Genomic DNA, 27,589 nt, shown 5'->3' with positions numbered 1-27,589 from the left:
TTTTCTAGCTTATTTTGCATTTGTGTAATGTCACTGACCTTGGCTACTTTGATAATCTGCAGGGTGCTTCTTTGCTCATAGGAAGGGAAACCATATAACAACCTGACAGATTTTTTAATTACTGTTTTTGACAAGGGATGCAACTAGTAGATCTGTTTCTGTCTTCCTAATCCCCACTCATCACAACTTCCTTTACTACAGCCTTCCTCAACCTGGTACTCTCCAGATGTTTTTGGAATCTAGGTCCCATCAGCCCGTTACCATGGTCAATGGTCAAGCATGATGGGAGTTGTAGTTCAACAACATCTGGAGGACACCAAGTTTGGGGAAGGCTGCTTACTACAATGTATGTTTGCATGGACTCCAACACTTATACCAAATCAATCACCCTCCTATGTTTATCAGATAAACCCCAAGTGCCATTGCGACACAGAAGGTAAACATCTGGAAAAGTGCTGCTTAGTTTCATTTGTGTCTTCTTCTGAACAAGAACTATAGGAGATAAAAAAGGAAGTATGTTTTCGTTTGCTTGTTAAAGAAAAGCAGTTAGAATCATAGAATCATAGAGTTGGAAGAGACCACAAGGGCCATCGAGTCCAACCCCCTGCCAAGCAGGAAACACCATCAGAGCACTCCTGACATATGGTTGTCAAGCCTCTGCTTAAAGACCTCCAAAGTAGGAGACTCCACCACACTCCTTGGCAGCAAATTCCACTGTCGAACAGCTCTTACTGTCAGGAAGTTCTTCCTAATGTTTAGGTGGAATCTTCTTTCTTGTAGTTTGGATCCATTGCTCCGTGTCCGCTTCTCTGGAGCAGCAGAAAACAACCTTTCTCCCTCCTCTATGTGACATCCTTTTATATATTTGAACATGGCTATCATATCACCCCTTAACCTCCTCTTCTCCAGGCTAAACATGCCCAGCTCCCTTAGCCGTTCCTCATAAGGCATCGTTTCCAGGCCTTTGACCATTTTGGTTGCCCTCTTCTGGACACGTTCCAGTTTGTCAGTGTCCTTCTTGAATTGTGGTGCCCAGAACTGGACACAGTACTCCAGGTGTGGTCTGACCAGAGCAGAATACAGTGGCACTATTACTTCCCTTGATCTAGATGCTATACTCCTATTGATACAGCCCAGAATTGCATTGGCTTTTTTAGCTGCCGCGTCACACTGTTGGCTCATGTCAAGTTTGTGGTCAACCAAGACTCCTAGATCCTTTTCACATGTACTGCTCTCAAGCCAGGTGTCACCCATCTTGTATTTGTGCCTCTCATTTTTTTTGCCCAAGTGCAATACTTTACATTTCTCCCTGTTAAAATTCATCTTGTTTGTTTTTGCCCAGTTCTCTAATCTGTCAAGGTCGTTTTGAAGTGTGATCCTGTCCTCTGGGGTGTTAGCCACCCCTCCCAGTTTGGTGTCATCTGCAAATTTGATCAGGATGCCCTTGAGTCCATCATCCAAGTCGTTGATAAAGATGTTGAATAAGACCGGGCCCAAGACAGAACCCTGTGGCACCCCACTAGTCACTCTTCTCCAGGATGAAGAGGAACCATTGATGAGCACCCTTTGGGTTCGGTCAGTCAGCCAGTTACAAATCCACTGAGTGGTAGCATAGTCAAGACCACATTTTACCAGCTTCTTTACAAGAATATCATGGGGCACCTTGTCAAATGCCTTGCTGAAATCAAGGTAGGCTACATCCACTGCGTTCCCTTCATCTACCAGGCTTGTAATTCTGTCAAAAAACGAGATCAGGTTAGTTTGACATGACTTATTTTTCAGAAATCCATGCTGACTATTGGTGATCACAGCATTCCTTTCTAGGTGCTCACAGACTGTTTGCTTAATGATCTGCTCCAGAATCTTCCCTGGTATTGATGTCAGACTGACTGGGCGGTAATTATTTGGGTCCTCTCTTTTCCCCTTTTTGAAAATAGGGACAACATTTGCCCTCCTCCAGTCTGCCGGGACTTCGCCTGTTCTCCAGGAATTCTCAAAGATGACTGCCAGTGGTTCTGAGATCACATCTGCCAGTTCTTTTAATACTCTTGGATGCAGTTCATCTGGCCCTGGAGACTTGAATACATCTAATCTAGCCAAATATTCTTGTACTATCTCCTTAGTTATTCTGGGCTGTGTTTCCTTTGCTGAATCATTTGCTCCAAATTCTTCAGGTCGGGCATTGTTTTCTTTATCGGAGAAGACTGAGGCAAAGAAGGCATTGAGGAGTTCAGCCCTTTCTGTGTCCCCTGTTTGCATTTCACCATCTTCTCCTCTGAGTGACCCCACTGTTTCTTTGTTCTTCCTTTTGCTACGAACATACCCATAAAAGCCTTTTTTGTTGCTTTTAACCTCTCTAGCAAGCCTGAGTTCATTCTGTGCTTTAGCTTTTCTGACTTTGTGTCTACACGTGCTGGCTATTTGTTTGAATTCCTCTTTGGTGGTCTCCCCCCTTTTCCATTTTTTGTACACATCCTTTTTTAATCTTAATTCAGTTAAAAGTTCTTTAGATAGCCACCCTGGCTTCTTTAGGCACCTTCCATGTTTCCGTCTCATTGGTATTGCCTGATGTTGTGCTTTTAGTATCTCCCTCTTAACAAACTCCCAGCCATCATGAACTCCCTTTCCTTTTAGTATTGCTGTCCATGGGATCTCACCCAGCACTTCCCTAAGTTTTATGAAGTTTTATACCAAATCAATCACCCTCCTATGTTTATCAGATAAACCCCAAGTGCCATTGCGACACAGAAGGTAAACATCTGGAAAAGTGCTGCTTAGTTTCATTTGTGTCTTCTTCTGAACAAGAACTATAGGAGATAAAAAAGGAAGTATGTTTTCGTTTGCTTGTTAAAGAAAAGCAGTTAGGTTTGTCATTATTGTTAGTGTTTGTCTCTTATATATATATTTCTCACCATGCAATCCCAGAATATAATTTGAATCTGCTCAAAAAAACCAGGGATGGCTATAGCGATTATAGTGCAAGAAGATCTGGATGACCACATTTTAGCCAACCCTGATATAGAAGGTACTTTCCTAGACTTTTACAGCAATGGAAAGATGAGATGCACTCTTAAAGAAAAGAGGGATATTTTGTTGACTTAGGTGAGTCAACAAAATCAACTTAAGCAAGTCTCACTCTCTCTGTCTCCCTCTAGCCACATGTCTATATTGTTGTGTGCAATCACTACCTTGCTTCAAAGGTATTTGCAACTTGGAAATAATCTGTTCCGTATCAATCCTAGTTTGATTATATATAATAAATTGAAAGCCATATATGTAAATGACTCAACAACATCTGGAGAGCAACACATTGGCTATCCCTGGTATATCTTATGGGTTTACTCTTTTGCTGGAACACACTTATTTGCTCCACTTTCCTCCCTCAACTTGCTTGTGATATGGTACACCCAGAGGCCTCCAAAAAAACCCACCTTTGCTTGATAACAAACTTTTTATTTTAATTTTTGTTAGGCCTCAGGAGTCTGATCGCTCACCTCAGAAAGGAAAATCACCACAGTTGCTTAAAATATTTCCTAACTGATGGAGGGGGGGAATGTTAATAATTTATTGAGCCAGAATTGGCCTGCAGCTGGATCTGCAGTAGTACACAGTCACACCTTGTATGATTCTGAAGAAGCAGTGATATGATATAGTATGCCTGGGAACTCTGGCCAATGCATCAGAAATATAATGAACATAATGCCAAAGGTCCACATATATTTGAGAAGGAAGAAAATCACCACAAAGAACTTTTAGTCTGCCCTAAAAGGGCATCTCAAGTGTAAACACTTGATATAATTTAGAGGACAGTTTTATGGCCACAAGAATTATTTTAACAACCTGAAAGAAACCACCTTTTTTAAAACTTAAAATACAATATATTACTGGACTGGTCTCCAATATGCAGCTGAAATTAAGAACTGGAGAGTTTGGACCTCAAACATCTCCTGTTTAGAACTTCTTGGCTAATTATGACCTGAACCAATCTCATAATTAGTCTGTAATTCCTCAGCTTGCCATTATTTCAATATCAGACACAGCAGCAGCTCTCCCTGCTCCTTTAGTTAGCCAGTCAGTTTCATTTGCCTCTGAAGCTTAATGGTGGTGACAGCAGTAATAAGAGAATCTGTTGCTATAGTCTGCAGTGGCACTGTGACCACCAAGTCTTCTCAGAAATCTGGTTCCTTTGACCTGCTGGATCTTTCCTAAAAACCTCAAAAACTCTGGTTAAATTCCTAGGGATCCTGGTTTCCTATACTCTGTTGCTGAAGCACTCTGGGTACCAATGAAGGCTGCAACTTTCTTACTACTGCTGCTGCCAGGTAGCTTTTGGGAGCAGTTGATTATTACTACCACCACTACTACTACTAGCTTCTAACTTAACCCAAAGGTCCCCAGGTAACTTACAAGACATGAAAAACATAACCATAAATACATTATACTGTTAACAAATTAATACAAAATGCTTACAATTTAACAAAGAATCTTTCAAAAGTACATTAAAGTATCATAAGTATTGGATAACACACCACAAGTGGATCTGGCAGCTGCCTCATAATCAATTGGAGCTTATGAAAAACCTTATTCCAAAACTCCCCAGTCACTGGGCAAGTCCACTACATATAGTAAACAATACCTAGCTCTCCACACCTCCTCCAACAACGATGAGTTATCCCACTCAGAGTGCAAGGAGTCAGATGTATGAATCAATGTAAAAGAATTGAACTTTCCCCCACACTCTGTTCCCTGGCCCTGAATATTACCTTACCAATATCCTGTTCCCATACCTGATGCAGACAATCAAGTGTACCAGTATATTCAGCAAGCAAAATTTTATACAGTGGTACCTCGAGTTGAGTATCGTATTTTTTGCACCATAACACTCACTTTTTCCTCCTAGAAAGTAAGGGGAAATGTATGTGCGTGTTATGGAGGGAATGCCTACGGGTGGCATGCCCACGGATTTTCCTCCTCTAAAAACTACGTGCGTGTTATGGTCAGGTGCGTGTTATAGAGCGAAAAATACGGCACTTAATTTGTTCCAGAGGTCCGTTCTTAACCTGAAACTGCTCTTAACCTGAAGCACCACTAGCTAATGGGGCCTCCCACTGCCGCTGTGCCACCGGAACACGATTTATGTTCTCATCCTGAAGCAAAGTTCTTAACCCGAGGTACTATTTCTGGGTTAGTGGAGTCTGTAAGCTGAAGCGTACGTAACCTGAAGCATATGTAACCCGAGGTACCACTGTACATTCTAGATAAGATACTTTTGTTAGCAGATGAATGTTAATCGGCATATTCTTCAAACGATGTCAAACAACATAGTAGTTTGTTGTCTTACCAAAGGAATTGATGAAATGTGCTGAATTTGATACCTTTGTTGCCATGGATAAAGGACACTATCCAATTCACAAAGTCATTTGTTCATAATTTGCACCATATTAGGGTAAATATATCTAGCCTCAGAGCATTTCTGATGCTATCTTTGACTATGAATTCCAGCAGTTTTTTCTGTACACAGATGCTGCCCAGATGCTGAAGACCACTACTGCCTGGACATATTAGTAACCGCATTTGGTGTTTGAGTTTGTTTGTATGAAGCCAGCAAAATTCAGAAGGATTTTCTGTTAGACCTACAGTAGTGGCTGCTGTTATTATTTCTTATGTACCCTTCACCACAAGGTCCCTGAGTGGGTCACAACAATTTAAAAATATATTATGTTTGGTTAATGGCAAAGCAACCCCCAGTAAACTAAATCAGTTTTTTTAAAAAAATAAAGTTTAAAAGAAAAGAGGGGGATAGATTTTAAAATGTTCATTTAAAAATGAAGAAATGTCAAGCCTGATCCCTCCAAGTCATCATGCATTGACTCAACATTTGCTAACCTGGTGCCCTCCAGTCATGCTACGTATGGCTGATGAAAGTTGTGGTCCAAAAGATGGGGGGCGGGCGGACCAGATTGGTGAATTCTGCATTAATTCATTATGTTTGAGAGTACAAAAAGATTAAAGGAAGCAGCAATGTTCACAAGGTCATATAGTCAATACAGAAAGTCATTATAAATGTCTTTTCATTTTTCACTGCTAGGTATTTTTGTTCCATGCTATGCCTGACTACAATTCTTCTAGAAAGGAAATTGGTGTGTTTTTATTACTAGAGCTAACCTATGCAAAGGCAAACAGTCTGAACTTTGAGAAGGTGCCTGTTCATGTCACTTACCTATTATGGGTGCACAGTTATCAGGCAAAGACATATATGAGTGTGTGCATTCATGAATACAGAATTCTGTTCTCTTACGGATCACTGCTGGACAATCAGTATTGAGATGGCTTTCATAAAATGAGATTCTGGCAGAATCGATAGCTGCTGACACGTAATCATCACAGGACTGTCTGGAAATGTCTGGCTGTATGTAATGTGAATTGCAAAGTGATCCAAATAAGTGATACTGAGGGCAACACACATATACCGTGAAAAGTTTCAACCCCCAGAAAACTTTGGAGGACAGTAAGAGACACCAAAAAGGAGTCAGGTTGGAATGAGCCCAGTGGGCCAAAACCTGACTAGTTTTGAATTGTTTCATTTGTGGGATGGGTGCTTTAAGTGAGAATGGAAGGTAATGGACCAGGCAAAATGTTCTCACCACCAGTAAAATGTGCTTGTATTGACAAAGCTCATAACTATAGCTCTCTCTACTCACACCTCTTTAGTCTGGCTTGGCAAATAAGTAGAGAATGGTTGGTAACCTTCAGAAGCTGAGTTTGGCTCAGAATTTGCTGGCCATTACTGCATGGCAACAGAATCCCCAATGGAAGTTTGTTCCAGATTTCCTTTGGCAGGGTGGGGGGAAAGTCAATGGAGATTCCACACAGGTTCCTTACGAAGCTTGTTCTACTGAAGAACTATGTGCTGGAGCACTTGAAAGGCAACTACATCAAGCAAAAATGGTCAGGAAAAATCCATTCATCATGATTTCACTGTGTCAACGAAGATGTTAGTGTTTGATGCTGGATTTTAAATGTCATTGACAATTTGTCTTTCACTGGATACCATCTAGACACATTCTCACTAAATCATCTGCTTGTAGACTTCCTTTCTTTCTCCTTGCTAACAACTCATATTACCATAGATAATTAGGCTGCCATTTCCAGTTCAGAGCTGCTTAGTCTGTGCCAGCCTTCAGTAGCCTAGCACCATCCAGCCTACAACTCCTATCATCCCTGACAATTGGCCACACTGCCTGGGAATTGTAGTCCAAAACATCTGGAAGATATCAGGTTGGCAAATGCTGAACTACACCTTTACTTTACTTCTCCCATGTTGCCTGAAAAACCAAATGCTACAACCGAGTTCTTCCTGATTCAGTGACTTTCAGTTAAATGATGTATCAGGTAGGAATGCAATAAAATGTTGCAGAATGGCATGCTTCTATTCAGGCCCACCCGCTGCCAGCCATGACCTTTTACAAGATACTCCATTCCACACTCCTCCTGATTTTCTGTTTCTCCACTCCAACATTCAATCAGCATTCCAGGCCCACTAAGCATACTCATTCTTCTTTGGTCTGTTTTGGGCTTTCCCCCTGGTAACTGATACCTTCCTCTTGTGTCTGGATCATCTGATTTCTGTTTATATTATTATTATTTATTGAATTTATATACTGCCCTATACCCAGAGGTCTCTGGGTGGTTCACAGAACAAAATCAAAATATAAAAACCATAAAATATATAATCAAAATAAAAACAATAACCCAATAATCCTCTTTCCAAAAAAACCACAACACCCCACATTTTAAAAGGGCATAGGATGTCAATCAAATCAACCAAATATTCCCTCTGTATTCTTTCATGCCTTCTCATTATTGATCTTATTTATTTACTTTTGCTTAGATTTTCACTAAAGCAATGTTCTATTCATTGCAGATAGCCCTGGGCCACACTGACTACTCTCACAGCCCAAAGGAAAATAAACCTAGTATATTGTGTGCCCAATACTGCATACCCACAACCAGACAAAATAATATATCTATGAAAATATGAAAGAGATTCATAGGCATTATCAGCAGGGGAAAAACTGCATTTCATCGTGAAGAGGAAATGCTTCAGTGCCCTATTTTGCTAATAATGGGACCAGTCATGCACAAGATGTTTGGTTATTGTAATCTTCATGCATGGTATTTGCACATGCATGCAGTGTGATTTTAGTATTCTGCACAGCCATGAAAGGAGCTGGGCTGTAAAGCTGACTTTTGCAAAGGACACGTCAGAATGCTGGCTTAGCCTGTATTTTGCAGAAATAAATACACTGTCTTGATTTTTAAAAGAAGAACTTTGCTGCAGTGTATCCTAACAGAAAGATTCATTGTCACAATCCAGATGGCATCGTGTGACAAAGGAGGCATGATGACTTAATCCTCTCCTATCTCTTACAGCTAACAGTTTCCGGACTTCTTTCAAAACATTTTGTAAAAGTTTTATGGAACCTTACTTTTCAGTAAGTAAAAGATTACGGCAAGAATCTGCATTGTTAACTACGGCTGCAATCAGGGGTGGACTTTGGTCTCTCAAATTTCAGCAGTGCCCTGTGCAAGGCCAAAATTCAGCGACCCCCTGTCTCTCGCCTTCCATTATGCTCAATTCACTATGTCATAGCTGTGATGCCCTGCAGCACCCCCTAGGCTTGGCACCCAGAGCAGTGGAATCAGTCATGTTGCCCTAAATCTACCTCTGGTGCGATTAAAAGGAGTGTGGGGTGGGGAAGAACCAAAGGCAGTCAAGCTGCCTCATCCAACACCCTGTTAGGCTCTTCTGGCAAGGCAGGAGGTGGGGGGGGGGAGGCACTCTTGTGCTCCTACAGCCTTACTCAATTAGTTTGTCGGTTTGTTTAAAATCAGTTCCTCATCCATAGGGAAAGTGACTGAGCTGTCCCTTAGACTATATGAGCGTGGTTTACCATAGATTCTGTTCCTGGCTTGTTCAATAAATAGAGTTTAAACAAACCAGAGTTCCCTGACTTTGGATGTAATAGGGAACGCTGGTTAGCTTGAAAGCGAATGTGGGAATTTGTTTTCTCCTCCTGGTGGTCAAGGAAGGAAAAAGAAGGGGGTCATGAGCATCGTTCACTGCAGGAAACCATAGCTTCCCATTATACCTCAAATGGCCAGTATGCAGATATTTGTTCTATACACTAGAACAGTAGAATTGTCAGGTGTGTGTAGGCAAAATGTTATTATGCCTGACCCATTAATAGAACACAGAAGATACACTAACACCCCTAAGAGACCAAAACCCAATAAAAAACAATAAGCCTTAGCAACACAGAAGTTTAGAATAATGAAAAACCATCCAGGAGGCGAACATTTGTAGTCCAGGCATTCATGTGCTTAAGATCAAAAAGCCTCTATACAGTCATTTCAAATTCAGTGCACTGTAATACTGTGTATGTTGCTAAAAACCAGAAACACTGGATTCAATAAAAGCTTGCCATGTGGGTGTATTCAGACCACCATCTCAATCACTATGTATTTTTATTTTTATTGAGTGTTACTAGATGTGAGGCTTACTGTGCCGTAACATGCCTGTACTTAAAAAAAAAAAACCCAGTCCAATGATTTCTCATTAAGCAGTTTGTCATTTTATCTGTGAAATCAAATTCAACAGAAATAGCAGCAGCTACTCCTGTCTAATAGCAAATGCCTTATGGACATGGAGTTCCAGATAAGCCAGGCCAGGGCATATTGATTTATGTGGTTTCTGCAGAAAAGAGGATTATTTAGGGGAGAAATCTTTACATGTTCAGGGATACACATGGCTGAAGGAGTCTAACGAAACTGTGGATAATTCACAGTAGTCACAGTGCAATTGTATAAGAGTGTAATAAACACAATTTCACAGTAGAGTCGATCTCTTATGTGTGTCTGACACTAGTTTTTAAAATGCTGGACACAACCCATCTGGATGCTCTCCTGCACAGGTGCTGTTGAGCTGAATGGCAACTAAGAAACTGAGTGGCAAAACTTTTATATTGTATGTTAGGTGTCATGATCTTATATTTTCAAAATGCCAGTCTGAAATAGCTACTAGTTACAGATAACCTAATTATTGGAGATTATGAGGACTAGGATGATGAAGAGCTGAACCAAAGCTGATCCTTGGTGCAAATTGCTATGAACCACTGAGAAACACTTGAAATGGGTTCAATCAAATAATAATAATAATTCAGATGCAAGGAAACGCATTTTATAGAACTGCCCTGATGTAGCAAATCTTTAGAAAAGTAGGATATGTGAAATATAACTAGAGTGGAAAGAATAGGATGAAATAGGGAGAGCAGGTGTGAGTCAGAAAGGCAAAAAGAGGTATCTGCTACTGGAGAAATAATAGTTTAGTGGGGTAAAAAAAACCCTTGAGATTCCCACCATGCAATTCAGCATAGTGCCTCTGGATCCTTTAATCTGGCCTTGTGAGTAGGAAAGAATAAAGTGCTTGCTCTCCAGCTATGAATGAACTCTACATAACCCATTTGGTGTTTAATAAATTCCTGCAATGAACATCATTTCCAGCACATTCACTAACTTAACACAATTTTGTCCTGGCGTGATGGGCATCTAAAGTGTTAATGTTTTAAAGAAATCATTGCTATTGCTATTGCTGCTGCTGCTGCTACTAGAGTCCAGCAAGCCATGAAATATTTAAAAAGTGAAGTTTTTGTTTCCCCTGGCTGCAGAGCATAGCCCTACAGCTTTAAATATTAAAACAACAACATTTGAAGCATTTGAAACAAGCACAAGAATTCACTGGCACTTGAATGCTCTTCCTCCACCCCCACCCATTGCTGCTACAGAAAACTAATCCTTTTATAATATAATCAAAAGGGAAGAAGACTACTTAGGAATTCAACTGGCCAGTGTGTTTTTTGCATAGAAGAAAGATGTCAAAGTGATACTCATCTAAAATGTGCTCAGAATAGCAGCATTCTTACACTCATACCACGGCAGTTGATGTAGCCATGCGTATTTTGCCAAAAAAAGTGGACACAGTTTTGGAATAAATGTGGATGTTAGCTGATACATATAGATGCAAATTTACAAATAATAATAATAATTTGTTCAATTTATATATACCACCCTTTATCAAAAGATCCCAGGGGAGTGTACAACACATTTTACAGAACATCAGTAATAAAAACATAATGAAAAGCATAATAACAGGCAGCATAATAAAATAATCGTAATAACATTACCCCCCCTCAACACGTCATAGATTATTTAATGGCCAAAGGCCTGGGTAAAGAGGAATGTTTTTGCCTGGTGCCTAAACACATGTGATGATGGCACCAGGCGAGCCTCTCTGGGGAAAGCAATAATTTAAATAGAAAGCCACAACATCCTAGTGGGAAAGACTGTGGACAGGTGACTTGTACATCTTCTCAGTCTGCTATTTGTGGTCAGTGGATGATGAAGCTACCAATGGTTACTGGACATGGTGGCTGTGTTTTGCCTCCACTCTCAGAAGCAGTATGCCTTTGAATACCAGATTCTGGGAATCACAGGTGAGGAGAGTCCTGCTGCACTCAGCTCCTACTTGCGGGCTTCCCATAGGCATCTGGTTGACCGTGGTAGGCCTTTGGGCTGATCCAGAAGGGATCTTTTTCTGTTAACTGTTGACAGAAAACTCCCCAAACCCTGCTGCTCCTTATGGATCTTTACCTTTAAGCCAGACTTCAGGACTGGACAGCCCTTCAAACAGAAGACTGTAGGATAGCAGCAAATATTGTTTGCCTGCTTCTGTCTCTCCCAGTTCCACAAAGAGTTCTGCCCTGAGCAAGGCTAGGAAAGGGGCTACTGAACGGAAGCAAGATGGCATCCCATTCAAGCACTGGCTAGTGTACATCCAGTGTGAGAACCTTGTATGCTGCAAGCAGGACGGGAGCATCCCCCTGCATCATCCTGATCACATTTTCAGGTAATCACTTGTGCTGATGTAGTTCGATTGTGTTGAATAACTCAACTATCTCCTTCCTTAAGAACATAGAAAGGTGTCTTATAAGGAGTCAGACTACTGGTCCATCTAGCTCAGTGCTGTCTACAGTAAAGGGCAGTGGCTGTCCAGGAATTCAGTCAGAGGGTTTCTCCCAGCCCTACCTGGAGATGCTGGGGATTGAACCTGTGACCTTCTGCATGTAAAGTAGATGTTCTGTCCTTGCTACATCCTACATTGGTCTATATCTGCCACTACCACTTTCACTTTTCTCCCACCCTCAAAGCCCAATTGAAGTCAACTCTTGCAGAGATTGCTGGAGTTCCATCTTTGCTAAAATCCAGTTACCAGCAATCCAGTGCCAACAACCTATGATTATGGTATTCTCTGCAGCCAGAATGGACTCAGCTTCACAACCTTTTAGTCTTCCTTTTCCCATTAGCTGTTAGATTTTGATGACTGTGTCCTGTTTCATCCCATGCTAACATGACAGTGCGACAGTCTATCTGTTATGGACGTGGTTCAGAAATGCCTTTTCTATTTTGCAGACCTACATTGTCCCCTTGATAAGAGACATGTCTTAAAATACAGGGACATCTGGCAACCTTACACTGGCGGTTTTTTCCAAGTTAAAAAAAAAAGCATAACTCAAATTCGATTTTCTCTCTGGTTTGCATAGCTCTGAGCTAAGACACTTTGCACACATTCTGCTGATGAAATTTCTAAGCACTGCTGAATTATGAAGAGTCTCTTTTCTTCTCTTACCCACCCCCCCTGTTTTGTTTTTTTTAATATTTTATTAAGGATTTTCTTGTTTTACAGAAGTGTAGTGCCTCATTTTTGGTTTGTTTTTTTCATGTAACATTTTTACAAATCCATTTCATTTGTTGAGGCATTAGGGGGAGAAGAAAAAAGAGAGAGAGAAGAAAAGGGGGGTGGCAGGAGGGAAGATGGATGGGGGTGGGGTCGGGTGGCGGTGTTTCTATTATGTTTAATGTGTGTAGAGTTTGGTGTCAGCGTTGTTTGTGTTGTTCACTTGTGTTCCTTTGGTGGAGAGAGAGGTTGAAAACAAAGATCACCACAGCCAATCACAAGCAAACAATCACACCCTAGGCCAACCCACCCCCCCTGTTCATGTGCACGTGCACACCAGTCAAGAACACATTTTGGAATTGAAGGATATGAAAGCACAGACAGTTTGGGAATATTATTAGCCAGACCTCATTAATTAAATAAGACTAATGATTTATTCATAAATCCAGGACAATGAGAGGACAATGCAGTGCATTTACATTAGAGATGAGCACATACTTTGAGGAAGAATAAAAGGCTTTGAGCCATAAACATTGAAATCCTTGTTTCTAACACTTGAATGTATTCTATGGGCCATTTCCCTGCCTTATTTTATATCTCAAATGAGGAAATTGTTCCGGTAAGGAGTCTGAACGGTTGTTTCTGACCCTCTGGTATATATATATAAACCTCTTAAAGAATTGCCTCCTTCTCACTTTTCATTTTTACTTGGAAAATAATTCTTAAAAATATTAAATCAAAATCAAATACAGATCCAAGAAACAAAAGACGGAGCGGTATCAATATTAGGATTTCAAATATAAGCAAGCTGTCACTGGGAATTTAATCTTAGCCAAGACTTAACTCCAGAACCCACTTATGGACTCAGCCTGAAACATGCAAGTCGAAAACCCAAAATTATGATATATGTATTTCTTGCCAAAGATGATAAGCAACCTATCACTTACTAACATATGTTTCTAGACCCTGCTATTCCTAGTTTACATAATTAATATTTGGAATGGAATCAAACTATTCTATGCCAGTTCCTGTTATCAGGGCAAAATATGATCAGCCTCTGGGTAGGTTTATGTACCAGTAGGAAGGCAAAAAATATTATTTTCCAGCTAGGTTTATGTGAGAAGTGCTTTGAGTCTATGCACCACTAGATTTGACAAAGGATACTCTGTCCCTGTATGGTGCCCATTACAAGCCAAAGAGGGACTCAATTCATCCTAAGGTCATTGGATTGGCCCAGGCACCCTATCAACGTCATCACTTTGCATCAGTAGAACAGCAAAGCAAGGGAGTTTACAGTGTTATTTGAGCCAAGTATTTGAGCATCTGAATTTGGTGGCAAGTCCTCCAGGCATGCTAGAAACCCAGGCATCTCTTAATACAAAAGAGAAGATGTGCAACATTATATAATAATTTAATGCACAACTACCCGTTTGTACTTACAAGAAATTAAATGTGTCTCCCACTTTTCCAAAGCAACTTTTCAGCACATGAAATGAGTATGTGTATGTGCAAAAGTAAGCCTAAGTAAAGCACCTGTGCATATGTATGTATGTATGTATGTATAAAGTTACTCTGATCATGTGTTATATTGAATAAGTAAAGATGTTATCTTGAAACAAATAAGTTTTTAAAGTTACAGATATGAGAATTCTTGACATTCTTTGTTTCTTAGCACACTGAATTAAGTAACACCATTCTGTCAGAAGCCAAATTGCAAATTCTCTGAAAGGGTTTATCGTATTCAATATATATTTTATTGATTTATTTACATATTTATTTTGCTGCTTAATAACTAAGGGACCGGGCCCTCTCAGAGTTACTGCAGCGAGAACGCTGGTCTAATTTTCAAATAATAGACATTTTACTTACTAATGGTGGCCCAACATTTGTTTAAAAGGTAACTTCTTTTGCGTTAGCACTTGTTAAAACTAAGTAAGTTGTTGAAGTCTGTAGAGGACACATTGCACCTAGACACTATAGGAATGGCCAAAAAATATATATTAAAATGTCATATACACTGGTGCCCCGCAAGACGAATGCCTCGCAAGACGAAAAACTCGCTAGATGAAAGGGTTTTTTGGTTTTGCGTTGCTTCACTAGACAAATTTCCCTATGGGCTTGCTGCGCAAGATGAAAACGTCTTGCGCTTTTTTTAAAAAGCCGCTTGAAGAGACGCAGTTGCGACAGACCGTGCTTCGCAAGACGAAAAACATCGCAAGGCGAAAAGACTCGCGGAACGAATTCTTTTCGTCTTGCGAGGCACCACTGTATGTCACTAGGAAGAGAAAGCAAGTTTCTTTCACTGCTGTCTTAGGACCATTGGCAAGACATCAGATATACTGAGCCTCCCTTTCCAGGGTGTGGGAAAGGACTCTGGTGCAGCAGAAACAAAGACTTGTCCCTACCTGCATTTGAGCTCCTGTAGTTCCAAAAACAAAAAGTTGGGGGAATCCTAGGGTTGTGTTGAGGGAAGACCAGGAAATAGGCTTGGATCCAATGCCTTCTCAGCTGTCTGACACACACTCCAAACCAGGGAGAGTGTTTTGCCATTGGAGTCAATGTCTCCGGTGAATGCACTTGCCATTGTTTCTAATGGGGGGAAACTGCTAAGATGAAGAAATGCAAGAATGTTCCTCCATCTTCTGCCCTGCCAGATCCAGCCAGTATTCAGCTTGGATATGGCTGCTAGGCAGCCCTTGTTTTCAGTAATGCTATCGCCCCCTTGTTCCCAATCTTTACTCACCCATTCTTCTCTGACAGGGAGATGCACACACCGTTTTGTGGATCGCCTCAGGTGCCAAAATGTATCAGATCCACTCTGATCTTAGGAGTGCAGGAGCACAGCCATTCCTCTACTCTTTGTTATCTGATTGGTGCATCTATATGGATTCAGAAACAGGAGGGGGAAATGGGTTGGCTTTATAACCCATTTTAAGCAAATAGCTGTTCAGAAGGGTGTACAGAATGGAGTGGACTGTAATTTCATAAGCTCTCTGGATAGAACACATTCTAAATCCCAGCACAAATCTCTATTAATTATTTCTAATCCATGTAATTATGTTCAGCTCATATCTGATTTTTAAAAATTATTTTGAGCAACAAACTGCAAGCTGCCCTGCTTATGTAATTTCTTATCAGGCAATATCCAAAGAACATTTAAAAAGACAGATGAGGAACTACTTTAAAGTAATGGAGGAAGATAAGAGTATGTTTATACATGATCAACAAAAATGTTTTTGTGTGGGTGTGAAGAAATGAATGAATATGTGTGTGTGTGATGTGTGATGTATTATAGGTTGCTTGGAAACCTTTTGGTTAACAAGAGATTAACAAGTCTATTAATGGTAAAATAATAGTAATGTGTGAAAAATGTATTGTGTGGGTGTCAGGTGTGCATGTGTATGAATGGGTTTGAGTATGGGGTGCTCCTTCCACTTTTTGCACTGTCTCAATACACTGCTGGTATGTGGTTCCTAGGTTGACCTAGACCCTCAGCCTGAAAATGGTGCCCCACCCCTGCTGTAAGACTAAAATATGCATGCCTAAAGCTACTACCATTTTATTGATTCTGCTCTTATGCCTTTAACAGCATTCAGGCACATACAAATTAAGCAGTTGGCACTTTTAATGGCATGGAGATTAGCTGTACCATCCAGCATTTTACGAAGAAAAACAGGGCATGATAATATCCCAATTCCCATACCTAGGATCATGTCCCCAAGTGTCACCCCAACAAATTGATGAAGGCTCTTTTCTGTGTGCTGTTTTTGTAAGGCTGAACAGAAAGTTGTGCAAGTTTACCTCAAAAGGTTTGACGCCGATCCCATTCCCTACCCATTCCAGTTGCTGATAGGATGGTCAGGTGCAAAAGAGGACAGGACCCCTGAGGAAATGTGAGGTAAAAATGTAATCACTAAATAATAAAAGCTCATATGCCAAAATCATTATCTAGCATTGTACATAGAGATACCATTCTGAGACTTAGCTAATGTATGCTTCTCCCACTTCATCATGGCCTTACAACTATCCTGCGAGGTAGCTTAAGCCGAGAGACAGAGGGTGGCCTAAGGTCACCCACTGAGCTCCTTAGCGGAGTGAAAATTCCCCCACTGTACACAATGATTTAGACCTCAGGACTCCCGTCCTCTTTATACCACATCCACTAAATAATAATAAAAGCTCATTATATTGTGTATAGAGATGTTACTACAGAGATAGCATCCCGAGGCCTGGCTGAGGGGCTCTTGGATGTGGTATAAGTGCTGCCCCACCACCAGAGAGGGAGGCCTGCTGGAAAGAGATGTCACTTTCACTGCCAGAAGTACCATGGCATGTCCACGAAAAAACTTGAATTTAGAATATCAGTGGGTATGAGGCTTTGAGCTTACCTTATTTTTATGAGGTAGATAAGGGTTGGTACATGTGTTTTTTTCCTTTCCAGTAAAACATGTCTGCAGAGCTCTACAGTCTCCCAGGCGGCCTGTACTTCCTCTTCTGAGAGGTTACCTCATGCTGGCCACCATAAATTTAAAGTCCTACCACTTTAAACACTCAAGGTTACCCACAAAGAATTCTGGCAGCTGTTGTTTGTTAAGGGTGCTGAGAGGTGTTAGGAGACTCCAATTCCTCTCCCAGAGCTGCTGTTGGCAGAGTGGTTTAACAATCCATCCTTTCTTCTCAGGGAACTCTTGAGAATTGGAGCTCTTGCGAGGGAACAGAGGCCTCGAGTCCTGACAACTCTCAGTTCCCTTAAAAATCCACAGCTCCCATAATTCTTTGGGGGAAGCCATGACTGTTTAAAGTAGTATCACAGTACTTTAAATGTATGGTGTGAATGTGGCCTAAGTTTCCCCTTGAGCTTTACCTGTAGCATAGGCAACCCAGGAAGCCTAAAGAGTGCAGACCACTGCTGGTGAGGTGATTTGTATAATGAAATAACAGACATTCAAACAAAAACCCTCAGCCACTGCAAAAGGTGAGCGCACAACAAAAATTCCACCCCTGAAAATTTCACTGAATTTTTCACTGATTAATTTTGCATGCCGTTTTGTTTCTTCGTGAGGTTCATTCATTTAATTTCAGCAAGTTATATGCCATTTAATCACTGGAAGCGGCAAATATAAGAATCACAAAAATGCATATACTGGATGAAATCAGTTGCAATTAATTATGAAAACAGAAAATTTATGGATAATGGCTGGGGTGGGGGTGGGGGAAATTGTTTTGACACAAAACTACACCCAGCCAAGCAAGCCCTGGAGTTGGTATGGCTAACTGGTTCCTATTCACTGCAATGAGAGGGGAAATAAGGGGGAAAGGAAAAGAGGGGAAGGAAAAGTCACGCTACGCATCTCAAGAAGGCCAGAATGGGCTTATGATGTGGTATTCCAGTGAATCTCCCTTACACACACCACCACCACCGCAGGATTTTTAGCAATATTAATAAATATTGCTAAAAAGGTTACAATCTCTCTGCCTATCCATAATTATCCTACTAGTCATATACCCCTCCCCCCTCCAACAGTGGGACCTTTTGGTCCTGCTTGATAGAAAGATACAGTATAAGACAAAGAGTCCAGCAAAGAACCCTAAAGCCTTTATTTTTAGGCCTGTGGTTGATAAGGAGACTAAAGCAACTTAGGCGGGGAGAACAGTGTCAACAGTTCACACAAAGTTTCTTTTCATGTTTAGGAAAAGCCAAGCAAGACTGAAACTATATAACTATGATGGGATTTTTTTAAAGAAGAAATGCACAATAAAGGCAGCCACAACCTATACCTGATACATGGAAGGTCATTTCTAGGAGGTTTTGATGTGTTGGAACTTGAAAACACACACACACACACACACACACACACAGGCTATATTCATTCTTGCCCAAAGGCAGAGGATGGCATAGTTGCTTGGGGACTGCAATAGTAATTGCTCCTAAGAGGGAAAAGAAAACGTTCCCAATTGCCTTGAAAAGAAAGAAACATCTGAAGGACTCTTCAGGGCCATTCCAAGTTCAACTGAATGAAACCTTTAGCAAAGTGATGCTTTTATCCGAGAGTATTGCTGCAATCAACAGAAATGGACCTAGACGGAGACAAGCCAGGAGGAGAGACCGAGAGATGGCTATTGTGATGGGCATATCAGAACTGTGAGGGGAGGGGAATCAACAAAAAACTTAAAAGAAAAGTAAAAGTAAAAGGCAGTGAGTTTCTTCTCAGTTGTTCAGCATTTCTGCGCATACACTACTAGACAACAGAGGAGAAAAGTGTAACACACCATTTATTCATTCATTCTGTGAAACTGGGCTATACTGGTTATTTTGCTACATTGTTGGCTAATGTAATTGAAGTACATATAACAGAAACAGAAAGGGGAAATAAGACTTCTTCAGGGACCCATTAATTTCTTAAGGATAAAGTGTTTGAAAGTTCAAAGGCTGTGTTGAAGCTTATTTTAAATTTAAAATTTTCACTGCCAGGGGATTGATTACTATTCTTGCTTTAGCTTTATCAAACAATAAGTTGATCCCTGTCCTTTCAAAATTTTATGGTACTGCTCTTAGTATATTCAGCTAATTCTTTTATTTTTTAAAGGGAGGGCTAACTTCTTATAATTATTTCAAGGACAGAATTTATTTATTTATTTATTTATTTATCTTTAAAATCCCTCTAAACTCTCAAGTTCTAAAAGCTGAGAAGCAGTAAGGGTTCCTTTACATGGGTATATTCAATACATAGTATATTTGTGGATAGCTTTCCCTCTCTGGTACTAATTGTTAGATGCAGTGGCAGACCAAACACATCTAGATCATTTGTAATGTAATAATAATAAACTTACCACTTGACAAGCAGCAACTGAATATGGGAACTGACTCCAATGTCGGGAGGGGTGGGGGGCTTCAGACATGCAAGTCATCACATGAAAAACATGATTGTGTGCACCCTGGCAGAACAAAATTTCTACCCCTTCCCTCCCACCAGTCATCATAGATTTCCAAGTGCTGCTATTTTCACACTTTCAGCTTCAGTAAAGTCTTTTGAACATGTCCAGCAGGTTCCATATGCTCTAAGGCTTTCACAGCAACCCCTCAAGTGTGCATATGGATGTTTTGCAGAAGAGGACAGTCCCATCCATTTCCATGGAGGAAGCAGCTCTTGTGACCTCCAGGGGAGCTCCATACCTGTATTTTGCACCTGCAGCAAATTAGATCAGGCAGCCTGATCTGAATAATCTTAACGGTGACACTTCTTTCATTATTGGCTAATTGTTGTCTACTTTATCACATCTTGTATAATATGGGGTTTAACTGATAAAGTTAAGCACCAAGGTTTCACCAGGTGAACATTAGGCATCTGTTAAGCACCAAGGTTTCACCAGGTGAACATTAGGCATCTGCCGTTAAAATGAATGAGAATGGAATGTGCTTAATCTTAGCTGGATTACACTCCAGTTAGTTATAGTTATATATGGTTCGTTATAGATATGCTCAAAAGACTGTAATTCAGCTGTGTGATCCTATGCATGTCTATTCAGAAGGAAGGCCCACTGGGTTCAACAGGACCTACTCTCACATAGGAGTATACATGATGGCTGCTTAAAAGTTGGATCCAACCTGTCAGTTACACTTATGTCCCACTGAAATAAATGGGATTTAAGGGCAACTAAATTAGGTATGAAAATAATGAGAGCTTAAAAATCTAAAAGAATGTCTGTTTTGGAATCCCCCCCCCCCTTGGGGCTAATAAACAACAAAAATCAACGAGGTTCCAAGTATATCATTGAACCAATACAAACTTACCAAAAGGACAGCCAAATAGCTTAAGTGTGTGTGTGTGTGTGTGTGTGTGTGTGTGTGTGTGTAGTTTTTGTACTATTTTGTTGTTGTTACATTAAACTATGCAGTTGTCATTTTCTAACATTTTAATGGCTTCTGGATAAATCTTCCTAACTAAATCGCCAAATGCTCCATTAAATAAATATGCATAGAATTTTCTGGCTAATCATCTGTCATCATGAGTTGAAGCCCACAGCTGCTACGAAAGACACTTAATTGCTGTTTCATCAGGCCTGGCTATTCTATTTACATAATTCTCTTACTGATCTTAATATAGATAGATAGATATATAAAGAAGGATGCTAACGTAATGCCTCATTAAATGTAGAAAGCTAAAGAAACATTTCTAGTCACAGCTGGTGGCTGATGCATATTTTTCTTTTCTTAAAATGTGATGGATCTTTGTGTAAATACATATATAAAGATATGTACATCCATGCATGTATATTATGCCTATATCTATGTCTATAAAATATGGGCATGTGGTATTCAAATTGAGAGCTAAATAAACTAGCTCTTTAAATGAGCAAGAGAGATAAAACATGACCAAAAGAAATTCTAATCCATGGCTTTTTCCTTTGATTTTGTGCAGTGTTTTGATTAAAGAGAATGTCAGCTGCAGATAGAATTAAATCCATAGGAATTAATATGTTTTCCTAAAAAGCATATTAATTGCCTTTCTTTTTAAAACAGAACTCTAATCACAAATTTGATAATACACCTTGTTAGTGCTCCATATGCAAATGTGTTTTAAAACATTATTTATAGATTTTGGATTTGGGAGGTTCTCCTTAAGATCCGGAGAGATTGTTGAAAGTTTCAGTTTATTTGTAAAATTGTACTGCTAGTACTACAGCAAATATAACGGCAGTAGGAGTTAAGACTTGGGAAGTTTTTTTTATTTCAACCCCACATCCCAGGGTAAATTAGAACTGTTTTTTGTAAACCACACTACCAGTATCAAGGCTGCTTAGGATATCTGTTTCCTGAGTATCAAGAATGTGCTACAAGAGGGATGGGAAACCTGTGACTCTCAAGATGATGTTTCAACTCCAACTTCCATCAGCCACAGACAGCATGGATAATGGTCAGGACCACAGCTTCCTCATCCCTGCCAGCCGTGGTTCGTGATGGTGGTGGTGGTGGGGAAGCTGCACTGCATTCACTGGAACAGGAATGGGGCAGTGCAAAGTAGGGGGAGCTATGGGTTGGATAGACACCTGCCAGTGATGCCTTGCCTCACCTCATCCCTGTTCTGATGAGCACAGAATGTTATGTTGAGGTACACAAGACCACTAAACACCCTTCCTTGGAAATGGGCTCCATAGGTTTCAGTTAAATCTTCCTCGAAGTGGAGTATTCTTAGAACTGCAACCTGACACTAAAGTTATTACATGGAAGTCAGTTTCGTTGCAGTCAATGGAGATGGTGAACCATAGATCTAAGAAATGAGAAAAAATGTAAGTTGATAGGAGAATGGTACAGGGAGCCCAAAAAGACATGTATTACCATAGCAATGTGGCAGAATGATTTAGTATTCTAAACGTGATGAAATCCTCTATTCAGTGCTCTCTTCAGTTGAGGAAACATCCTCAAGGTCATATTTCATGCATATTGCATGCATTTAGTATGCATTGTCTGATGAAATTCAGGATTTTTGTAGGCTGATGAGCCCACACATTTTTTGTTTTACTTTTAACCTGTGGTTCATTTCACAGATTTTGAGATATTTCCCTGCCTAGTTTCCCCCACCACACACTATCTATCTCAAAAATTAACCAGATTTCACAAATGAAAGTTTTTGAAAGAGGAGAATATTTATAGGGAGGTTATGTGCTAAGCAATTGCTGCCCACGCTTTCCAGTGCATTTACATTGCACTGTGCATTACAGTGCAGTTGCCTTATTGTAAAAAGTCGGATCTGAGGTGCTGAAGGGCGAAAGCAGTTTTTTTGCACAAAAGCACCAAATCAACTTCTATTACACAACGTGAATTTGCAGGTGATTGAATTTCACTTGAAAATAGCCCATAAAATGGAAGCGCCCCTTGTCTCTGAGTGAGTACTCCTTAGGAAACCACATTTGGTCCTGGGCATCCAGTTTCTGATTCTTCTTATTTATAGAACAGAAATTGTAGGGCTGATAATAAACACTGTCAATTTTCTCAAATGGGCTCTGCTCCAAAACTTCTTTACAGATAATATTTTATAATTAAGTCTGGCACATTTATACTGGGCCTTGCTACAAATTGGTTGTGTCTCTCTTACCCGACTCATTTGTTCTCACAATCTCAACCTTGTCGAGATTAATGCTGGCAGATTATTGATCAAGATGATCTGCTGGAGAAATCCCAGCTGTTGGAAAGAATCAAGGAGGCAATAATTTGACTCTAGCAAATCATGGTTGGTTTGTTTAAGCTCTTTGCTTTTCACTAAACAGCACTTTGTTGATTATGGCTATCTTTTACACAGCTATACTGCGGTGTGCAAAATGCTTTGACTCTCTCCCCTCCCCACAAGTTTTGTTCATGCAATAAAATACTCTTCATGCCTGGGCTATAATTCAGTGGGTAAGCATGTGCCCAAAGTGGGAGGAGAAAAAGAAGTAGGATGGTTTTGAAGGAAGTGGGGTGGTTTCAAAGCGGGGACAAAAAGGAACATAAATAAGAACACGAGGAGAACACTGTTGGAACAGACCAAAGGCCTGTCTAGTTCAGCATCCTGATCTTAGAAGGGTCAACCAGATGCTGATGGGGAGCCTGCAAGGTGGACCCGAGTGCAACAGAACTCCCCCCACTTGTGTTCCCCGTGTATACAAACACATCTTGTATCTGACAGTGGAAGAAGTACAGTCATGATGCCCAGTAGCCTTAGGAAGTGGGATTCTACAATGTCTGAAAAGAAGTGATGGTTGTAGATTAATCTGAAAACAAGCGGGGCGGTATCCCTCCCCACTATGATAACTGATTTAAGCACATCAGCTCTGTGTTGGATGACAGAATATACAATTTATATACAGTGGTACCTCGGGTTACATACACTTCAAGTTACATACGCTTCAGGTTACAGACTCCACTAACCCAGAAATAGTGCTTCAGGTTAAGAACTTTGCTTCAGGATGAGAACAGAAATCGTGCTCCGGCGGCGCGGCAACAGCAGGAGGCCCCATTAGCTAAAGCGGTGCTTCAGGTTAATAACAGTTTCAGGTTAAGAACGGACCTCCGGAACGAATTAAGTACTTAACCCGAGGTACCACTGTATGGGCGTTTCATTCTCCTGTACAATTGGCACCAGGTGAAGACCTTATATTTCCTCAGATCTTTAATGTTTTAACAGCTATATATTTTTGGTGCTAATTTTGCACTAATTTATTTTCCTCTTTCTTTTTTATATGGTGTTATTGTTTTTTATTTCATACTGCTTGTGCATATGTTGGTTTTTAGATTATGTGTGTTTAGCTGATATGTATTATATGTAGTTGACTTGTGCTGTTTGTGAACCGTAAGGGTTTTATACACATATACAACTTTTCATTGAAGTCATTGATAGCACTTTCTATTTCTCAACTGCAGGGAGCCTTAATGAGACCCAACCTACTGATTCATTTTTGGGGTAGCAAATACCTCATGTAATTTTATCACTTCCTTTCACAGTGGGAATCCATTTATATTTCCCATTGCTTAGAAACTGGCATTCATTTTTGGCCTCACGTAAGCATTAAATAGAGAAGGTACCGCCTCACGTAAGCATTAAATAGAGAAGGTACCACGTAAACATCTTAGCCACTTAGAACAGCATGTGGATAAGTTTGGTGCTTCAGGGGGCGGCAAGATTTATTCTTTCTCTGCGCAAAGCATTTGGGGCTTCTGCGCTGTCCTTCAGGATTACTTTTCCATTCTGTGGGAAATTATGACATATTCAGTTCCTCCAGGTTGGTTGTTCAGGACGTTTGGGCCATGAAAGAACAACCATGTCAATCTATTAGCCCTCCTCTGGATACCCCCTATTGGGTCAACTTCAAAATGCCCAGCATGCTTCAGCTAGGAAACCAGTCCTTTAAGGTACAGGTGTCACACAGGTAGGTTTGTACAACTACTCAGAGAACTGGCCTCCTTGTGATCTCAGCTACCAAAGGAAAACTTGAATAAGCCCTTTTATGCAACCATATTGCACTATTCCTCCAAAATTTTCAAAGCTACTGGATGGGGGGAGACCGTTGCCCTCATTTAACATAGATAAAATGGAAGAAAAAAATGATTTATGCTTTGGGGTTTCCCAGATGTTGTGATATTGAGTACTGTAAAATTCAGGGGGGAAAGCAACAAATTGTTCAACAAATAACTCTAGAGCGAAGAAGATCAAGCTTATCAGACTTTACAACATGATTTAATGTCAATGTTAGGCAGACATCAGAAACATGCCATTAAGCTAAGCACTGATTATTCACTGATGTAAGAGCTTGCATTTAATGTCAGTGAAAGGAAACTGAAAATGTTGATGGTCTCCCTTAATATCCTGCTCCTTGTTTTATAAAATGATGCAAGCCCACTGTTTTAATTCATTAAGTGTAATGCAGAAACAAAACCGCACCAAGCCATATTAAAGCAATTAATGAATTATTCAGTTCTGTCTTATGACTTCATGTGTTAATACACACAAAGCCTCTGACCCCCTATAACATGGAGGTTTTAGTGATTAAAGAGTCATCTTGGCATAAATAGGTCAAGAAGAAGAAAAAACTCTGGAGCTTCTTTCCCCATCTAAACTATTTTCCTTAATTATAAAATGCTAGCAAAAGGAAGCAACACAAACTCCTGAAACCCTATAAACTGCATATAGTCAGGCTCAGCATTCTTGGGATTTTCCAGATGTTGTCATGTTCAGAACTGTAGAGTCAGCAGCACCCATTGCGTATTAACAACCAAGGGGTGAATCTTTAAGAGGGGGAGGGAAACTCTGAATAATTTAAAATGCCTGAGAAAGAACAAGAAAAGCGAACTCAGTTTGCCTGATATTGAAGGCAGCAAATTCTTATATTTTTCCTCCCAGTTGTCAAGAGTAGAATTATTATTAATTAAATTTCTATTCCGTCCTTCTTCCCAAAAGAGCCTAGGGCAGCAAACACCAAAGTGGTAAAATAACACCATTAAAAGTAAAATAAAAACATATTTAAAGCAACTAATAACAATTTAAAGCATCTAAAGACAATTAAAATTATCAAGAGCATCATGCTGGTCTTCTTAAAATAGGGCATGCCAGGGCTTAATGTGGAACACTGCAGTTGTCCTTAATCAACACAATGCTGTATGTGAAATCAGTACCTGAAGCTAAACTAGCCTTTCTTCTCTTACTGCAGTGAAACCAGATCTCCTGTTTCTCTCTTGTTGGATGTCTACTAAAAGCTGAATTTCTACAATCAATCCAGGGCAGAGCTGCTTCTGCTGCTGCTGCTGCCTCTTCTTCTTCTTCTTCTTCTTCTTCTTCTTCTTCTTCTTCTTCTTCTTCTTCCTCCTCCTCCTCCTCCTCCTCCTCTTCCAGCCCCATGGTAGTTTAACAAGAACCACAGGAGAATCGGATGAATCCAATTCCGGGCTCTCGTACAGGCTAACTTATATGTAAAATATTCTATATCCAGTGGCGTAGCGTGGGTTGTCAGCACCCGGGGCAAGGCAAGTAATTTGCGCCCCCTAACCCGTGGATTTGCGCCCCCTAACCCTAACCCCCAGATGTTGTGGCCGGTGCGGCCGGCCCCCCCTGCACCCCCCACGGTACGCCACTGTCTATATCTCTGTTCAGGGCTTTTTTCAGCTGGAACTCACTGGAACTCAGTTCCGGTACCTCTTAGGTGGGCACCATGGCCATTCTAAGAGAACGAGGTAGGCGTTCATGGTGAGCTCAGGCACATCTTTTTCTATAAAACTAGCATTCACTCTGTTGTTCTTTAAATGTTACACTTCCATGCATATTAAAAAATGGAATGGCAGCACATTCCTTAAATTGTGAGGTTCAGGATGTCACAAGTTTGCCACAAACTCTCTTTTTCCAGGGATAGCATAACTAGATATTATGTGCCATAATGATGGTTTTTCAGAAAGTTTACGTGTCAGGAAGGATAGGAATATAAGCTGCTGCCAGACCACTGGTCTATCTTTTACCTCAGTATTGCCAACACTGACTGGCAGTGCCACTCCAGGGTTCCAGAAAGGAGTCTCCCAGCCCTAGCTGGAGATGTAAGAGAGTGAACCTGAGATCTTTTGCACGCGAAGCCCAGGCTTTACTACTGAGCAGTCCAACACTATTACTGGATGTTTAGGTGTGCTTTGGTATGTTCCCACTCCAGACAGCTAAAGCCCCTGTTTGACATAGAACTTGGCCACTGCACTTTATGCACTGGTAACTTCCAGATTGGATTATTGCAACATGCTTTTATGTGGGGCTGCTCCTGAATATGACGTCAATTGCAACAAAATGCAATTGCTACAAAAGGCAAAGACCAAATAACTGGCCAGGGTTCTATTTAGAACTCACCTGTTCTAAAACAGCTATACTTGTTGCTAGTTTGTTTCCACACCCTATTCAAGGTGCTCACATTAGTGTTTAAAGCCCTAAACAACTTAGGCCCCAAATATCTGAAAGATTGCTTCCTTCCCTACAAACCCTGGGTGAAGTGTACCTAAGAAACCATAGAATCGTAGAGATTAAGAGTCTTATTCTTTACTGATATGTGGCGCTATTCTTGTACTCTTAATAAAAGTTGTAGATATATGCTTCCTTTGGAAGCAAGCAAGAACAGATCTTTAACTTTATGAGCACTTTAAAGGCAGATAGGATAGGATTTTCTTTTGCATTTTATTAAACTTGCACAACTATGCTTATGTGTTAAGATAAGTTATCTTAAGAATTCATTGAAGTTTCCTGTTCTCTCTTCCGCCCTCCAGCAGCCGCTGTGCTCTCTCCTACATTGGTCAGG

The 27,589-nt window shown here is 40.5% G+C and overlaps 1 long non-coding RNA gene across 11 annotated transcripts in view; it reads right to left on the bottom strand.

Annotated features, from left to right (window-relative positions):
- The window catches only part of LOC309515908, a 304,876-nt gene that overhangs the window by 169,799 nt on the left and 107,488 nt on the right, over positions 1-27,589 (bottom strand). For 6 of the 11 annotated variants that reach the window (XR_014212705.1, XR_014212706.1, XR_014212708.1 and 3 more), the window contains 2 exons: positions 16,595-16,676; positions 15,537-15,672 (listed from right to left, as the gene is read on the bottom strand). The exons of 1 other annotated variant lie outside the window; for it this stretch is intronic. This is a non-coding gene — a long non-coding RNA (uncharacterized lncRNA). Of the gene's footprint in view, positions 1-15,536; positions 15,673-16,594; positions 16,677-22,887; positions 22,975-27,589 lie in introns of all 11 variants that reach the window. 4 more of the 11 variants (XR_014212707.1, XR_014212709.1, XR_014212712.1 and 1 more) reach the window with 2 other exon arrangements.

This window comes from Podarcis vaucheri, assembly GCF_965113315.1.
Source record: "Podarcis vaucheri genome assembly, chromosome: 12".
Taxonomy (NCBI): Eukaryota; Metazoa; Chordata; class Lepidosauria; order Squamata; family Lacertidae; genus Podarcis; species Podarcis vaucheri.
This window is presented reverse-complemented; position numbering and strand designations above follow the sequence as displayed.